We start from the raw sequence: 6,721 nt of genomic DNA, 5'->3' as shown, positions 1-6,721 counted from the left end.
CTTAGCCACACAGAACACTGAACAGTGTTGACTGCTCCCCCTCACCATCACCCGACTGACTGGGAGATGCAGCCCTCTCTTCTGAATCTTGAGAGAGAATCCTGTACATATCCACCAGTCCAGGAAAAGGCCCAGATTCAAAATTCAAAGCATGGTCTTCACTGAACGTGTACCACTTTCACTTCATCAAAAAGTAAAAAAATTCCAGGTATGGTGGTGTACGCCTGTTATCCCAGTCACTCAGGAGGCTGAGGCAGGAGGATTGCAGATTAGAGGTCAGCCTCAGCAACTTAGCGAGACCTTTCCTCAAAATAAAAAATAAAAATATTGGAGGTGTAGCTTAGTAGTGGAATTCCCTTGGGTTCAATCCCCACTATCAGGGAGAATAAAAAAGAGGTTAAAAAAAATCTAAGTGGAGGATTGGGGAGATAGCTCAGTTGGTAGAGTGCCTGCCTTGTAAGCACAAAGCCCTGGGTTCAATTCCCAGCACTGTCAAAAACAAAACAAAACAAAAAAGTCCAAGTGGGACTGCTGCAGGTGGGGATGGTAGGGTGCAGACAGGGCACAAGCTAGGAAAGCACTCTATCACTGAGCCACATCCCAGCCTTGGTCATGCCACTCTCTTGCATCCAAACTCTCAGTGACTTTCAAGAGGGTGGGATGGTGTCTGTCTTATAGCCTTGGCCTGAATTTTGTTTCCCCCTTTAAAAGATACTTGGAGTCGCTGTCGCTGGGCATGGTTGTGCATGCATGTGATCCCAGTGACTCAGGAGGCTGAGGCAGGAGGATTCCATGTTCACAGTCAGCCTGGGCAGTGTAGTGAGACCCTGCTTCAAAAAAAAAAAAAAAAAAAAAAAGGGCAGGGGTTGGGGGTCTCAGTGGTCAAGGGCCTTGGGTTGAATTCCCAGTACCAAGAAAAAAGACTTCGAAGAAATGAAATCTGAAAGGCACCTTTTTGGGGGTACTTAACTGAAAATAAACACAACTCTTTCTCTTTTAAGAAAATTTATGCTTACATACACATGAAGTATTGGAAATAATTTAAAAGAAAAGTAAATGCTTTGCATAAAATATATTTCTTAAAATATAGTTCTAGGTCGTAAAACAAACGTATAAAGATGCCCTCTTTAAAAGAATATTTAAAATTCATTATTTAAATAAGTCTCTAACAAGGCAATAAATTCAGGAAGCCAAAAAAGTCAAAACTCCAAATCTTTCATACATATTTCTATTTTTGTACCTATTTGTTACAGTAGAGGGAATTGCTGACAAGAAAGTTAGAAAGGTGTTGTAAATAGAGAGACTGTTGCTAACTATTATGTTACGAGTTAAAAATTTGAATTAATTTTCATTGCATGTGACTTTTTATAAGATTCTTTTAAATAGAGTCTAAATTTTAGTTTAATGCACTTAAAATAAAATTTATGCCATTTATCAAAGGGAAATGTGGGCTGATTGTTGCTTCAGTCTTTGTATCAGAGACAAATGAGTCAGAACCTTCTAGCACCTAAGCTTTTCTTAGATGATAAAGGAAGATTCTTGGAAACCTTTATTAACTCTTTCTGGCCACTTGAGCATTGTTCAGAAAGCTGTGGTTTGAAAACTGCGCTAACAGAGAGACTGGGAGGGCCCAGAACTCAAATTGATGTCATTCTCCTGGTCACTCAGTAAGTTATTCCCCCTGTCATTCACTTGTCCAAGCTTTAGAACATTTGTCAAAGATAGATCATTTGTTTTGAAAAAATAACACATAATAACTATATATTTGAAAAATTATTTTTTGGTCCTGGAGATTGAACCTAGGGTGTTCTACTACTGAGCTACACCCCCAGCCCTTTTTAATTTTTATTTCGAGATAGGGTCTTTCTAAGTTGAGGCTGGCCTTGAACTTGCAATCCTCCTGCATGAAGTCTCACAAGTCACTAGGATCACGGGTGTGGGCCGCCATTCCTAGCTTTGTTTTGTGATCTTGATGATAATTGGTAGCCCTATGGAAAGCCCTGCAGGAACTCTCTTGTTTTATCCTTGTGACATCTTGTTATAGGAACGATTACTCTCTGGTCCCTTACACAGTGGAGGCAATTGAGGTTCAGAGAAATTAAGTTGCCCGTATCCCCAGCTATGGACAGCAGGAATTCCAAGCCAGCTTTTCTGACTCCAGACCCATAAACTTAGCCGTAGTAAATTTGGCGTAGTACTCCTCATCAGAATGTTTCTAACTTAGTAAGGTGTAGAAATAATACCAGTGATTTCTGAAGATGTCATAATGAAAAGCTTAACTTAAGCCATATTCGAATTCTGAATTTCATATAGCAAATGTTTTTCCTCACAAGGACAGAGTTTTAGCAATCAATAAAACCTTTCCCTTTTCCAGAAAATCAGAGGACTTCTCTTATCTCAGGACATTTGGTGGCTATCAGTATCACTTTGTTTTCCAACTACTTGCTTTAAAATAATTTAAATTCTATTGGTATAGATAAGCCCTGCCCTTCTTCCCACCAACCTGAAGGAAGGAAAACTTGGAAAACAGAGTATCAGCCTGACTGATGGGAAACAAGGGGTCTGCCTCAGGGAAGATGAGCGGACAGACTCTCAAGTATGGGGCGCTCTTCCAAACAATAAATGACTTGGTGTAGCACTACAGTCCAGACTTTTCCAGACTTGACATAACACATTTAAAAATATGATTTAAAATTTTAAAAAAGGAGCCCGACTTGTACTTTGAAAAGTCACAGCTGTGTTCTTGAATTTGTGGGTGCCTAGGCAACACCTCTGGAGAACCTTCAGCAGACATTCGTTTCATTGCCAAAACATCTTGTCAAAATGATAATGTCTGGGGACAGGTAAGGCTGCTCTGACCTTGACTCCCCAGAATGTAAGGGTAAAAGGAGAGAAGCAGAGAGTAGAGCCTGAGAATGAAAGGGACAGACTCCCAGGCACAGAGCCCATTAGAGGGTCCCTTACAAAACACAGAGCTCCTGAACAGGGAGACAGTGGGCAGGCCCACGTTCAGGAAGAACTGCACCCCTGCTTCTGATCTTGCCCTGGGGGCGGGGCAATCTCCTTTGCAGCCCTGTTTGCAGCCCACGAGCCTCAGTCACTTGGATTAATACTGGCAGCTCTCTGAGAACTCGGCCTTTGCCTCTGTCTCTTGCAGCCGGGTGATGCTACCCAGCAAAGCTTGTCTTCTGTCATCTGTGTGGAGATTCTGCAGCCCCTGTTGTTCTGGGATCCTGTAAACAAAATCACCAAGGAAGAGGAGAGATAAGGAACAGATGTGGTCATCACAATCTGAAGGACAGTACACAGCCAAACAAAGGACAGAGTTTCCTCCACAGGCCAGTACTACAGGGATCAAGCCAGGTTTCTAGAGATTGGTTTCTCCTTGGCCCAGGGTGCTCTGGGAGGGAAGGGAGCCCCTCAGCACAGAAAGCACCGGGCTGTCTTTGCTGTTTGTCTAGAAGGTGTTTCTAGATCAGCCATTTTGATCTGCAAAAGGTGTCAGATGAATGCCCGCTCTCCAGGAGCCTGGAAGGCCAGGTCTTTAAACGTGAATTTCCCAGAAAAATATTTACGAAAATTTTGTAAAAGTACACTTAACTTGGAATTTTCCATAATAGTTACAAGTGCCTTTTTTTTTTTTTTATGAACTGTTTAGTGCAGCCATGTGGAAAATATTATTCTTCATCTGTGCTCTGCTGGAAGGCTTTAGATTGTGTTCTCCTTCACCCGACTGGTGTTTATCTGTGGCTGACAAGCCACCTTGACAGGTGGCCCTGAGAATTCTCCAGGGGCCGGGTGAGGCCTGGCCACTACTCTGGGGTGGTCTGAGCACGAGCTGTTCAGGAGCCAACTCAGCATTCTGGGTCTGGAATCATTTCTCCATCCCCTCCTCGGAGCTGCTGGTTCTGAAACTCTTTTCTTTCCAACATATGAACTGGGATTTTTGGCTGCATGTGCTCATTAAGAAAGCCCATGTCGCTGTCACAAGTGTAAAAAGTGTTTCAAATGTTCCTGGAAAGTTTTCAGCTGGTTTGTGTCCATGCCTAGTTCTTCCTCCGATTTTCCCTGTTCTCCCCTCCCAAGATGCCGGGCACGCTGGCTGCGTGAAGGTAATGGTGATGTCATTGATGTGGATGACTAATTGACATTGTAAAGTTCCTTAGGGATGGGGTGGGGGGTTCCAAGGCTAGATTTATGTTAATGTGGCCAAGAAATAAAATTTATAACAACCTTCAAGAATTTAATACTCTTCTGCAGACAGGCTCCCAAAGGATCTTATTAAATACACGGGCTTATTCTAAAGCAAAGAAACTCAATGGATATAAAAGCAGAGGGGGTAGAAAAACTAGCCTTTATTTCCAAACATTTATTTCAGATGGGATTTTTCCTAATGCAGCCTCATTCAAATGTAATTTTTCTTGTGCTTTTTAAGCTTAATTATTCTAATTTCTTTATTTTAATTTAGCTTATTTTGATTGATAAAAATTATTTATATTGCTAAGCATGATGCAGCATGCCTGTAATCCCAGCAGCTCTGGAGGCTGAGGCAGGAGGATTGCAAGTTCAAGGTTAGACTTAGTGACAGGCTAAGCAATTTAGTGAGACCCTGTCACAAAATAAAAAATAAAAAGGGTTGGGGATGTGGCTCAGTGGTTAAGCACCCCTGGCACCAAAAAAATAATATGTATATGATGCATAACATGATGTTTTAAAATTTGAAATGACTAAATCAAACTAATTAACATATGCATGACCTCACTTTATTCTAAATTTAAAAAAATATTTGAATTGCATGTGCGTGTTATGTGAACTGAACCCAGGAGCTCTCTACTGCTGGGCTACAACCCCAACTCTTTTTATTTTTTATTTTGAGACAGGATCTTGCTAGGTTGCCCAGGCTGGCCTCCAACTGGCAATTCTCCTGCCTCAACCTCCAGAGTTGCTATGGTTAGTCAAGTGCTACTGCTCCTGGCTATTTATTCTAATTTAATTAGACTCCCACCACCCCAAAAAATGTTTCCTGAAATCCTTGCACACCTATGGTCAGCGTGGTGATGAACACCTGCGACTGAGCCCTTTGCAACTGTTCTGAGGTCCTCGGGATATTTTTCTGCTTTCTCCTCTTTCTTCCACATCTATTTTATGAAAGAAGCTGGTACTAGTACTAAAGCTATGGCATAATGCAGTACCCATCCCAGGGGATCGAGGAGTATTAGCTGCCTTCAAAAGAATATGACTGCTATGGCGTGGACAAGGGTCCTCCAGGGGCCCCTGTGGTAGAAGATTAATCTCCAGCCTGTGATGCTATTGGAAAGTGAAGGGGATTGGAGGATGTGGAGCCAGGGGGAGGAGTTAGGTCCTTCTGGGCGTGCCCTTCAAGGGAATATCGGGACCCCAGCCTCTTCCTCTCTTTGCTTCCTGACCACCACGAGATGAGTAGCTTCGTCAGCTGTGTGCTCCTGCTATTATGTTCTGTGTCACCGCAGACCCAAAGGCAATGTTGCCAAGAGACCATAGACTGAAACCACGAGCGAACATACACTTTTCCTCCTTTTAACTTGTTAACTTCGGGTATTTTGTCACATGAATGGAAAGCTGACTAACACAAGGACTCTTAAGGGAATGAAATGACAAGACTGGGAGAGATTATTTGCAAAACGTATATCTGATAAAGACTTTTTAATCCAAATCGTGCAAAGAACTCTTAAACTCAACAATGAAACACACAATCCAATTAAAAGGTATATCAAAGATCTGAACAGACACCTCACCAAAGACGTGCAGATGGCATAAGCATATGAAATGGCGCTCCAGCGTGTGCCTTTAGGGAACTGCAAACAGAAACAAGGAGCTGGAACAGCAGGAATCCCAAACCCATCCAGCAGCAGCAGGGACTCCTATTCCTTGCTGGCCAGCATGCAGAAGGACAGTGCTGAGAGGAGGGCTTGGCGCTTTCTTATAAAGCTAAACCTCGTCTTCCTGCTGCTGAGAACTCTTGTCCACTCAGGACACACGTGACAAGCTGGGGTGGTGCTGCACGCCTGGATCCCAGAGGCTGGGGAGGCTGAGGCAGGAGGATCCTGAGGCCATAAGCAGCTCAGCAAGGGCTGGGGGTGTGGCCCAGTGGTTAAATGCCACTGGGTTCCATCACCGGTACCAAAACCAAAACCAAACCAAAACAAACAAGAATACCTCCCACATGGATGTTCATAGCAGCTTTATTCATGAATGCCCCAAACTGGAAACAACCAAGATATTCTTTGATAAGTGAATGGGTAAACCGTGGTACATCCATAATATGGAATATTATTATTATTACCATTCTATTATTTTAAAATATGTTTTTGGTTATTAATGGACCTTCATTTCTATTTATTTATTTATTTATATGTGGAGCTGAGAATCGAACCCATTGCCTCACGCATGCTAGGCAAACGCTCCACCACTGAGCCACAATCCCAGCTCAAAATGGAATATCATTCTGTGATGAAAAGAAGCAAGCTATCGGGTTGGGGTGAGTCCTAATGTAAACCATGAATTTTATTAATAATGACATATCAATACAGGTTTATCAATTGTATACGTATACCACACTAATGCTAGTTGTTAATGACAGAGCAAGCTGTGGTGTTGATAGGAAGTATTTGGAAACTATATACTATTAGCTCAATTTTTATGTAAATTTAAAATTTAAACCATAAATGCTTGTGTGCATTTA

This window comes from Sciurus carolinensis, chromosome 10 (assembly GCF_902686445.1).
Source record: "Sciurus carolinensis chromosome 10, mSciCar1.2, whole genome shotgun sequence".
NCBI classification, from domain to species: domain Eukaryota; kingdom Metazoa; phylum Chordata; class Mammalia; order Rodentia; family Sciuridae; genus Sciurus; species Sciurus carolinensis.
Note: the sequence above shows the minus strand (reverse complement) of the source record.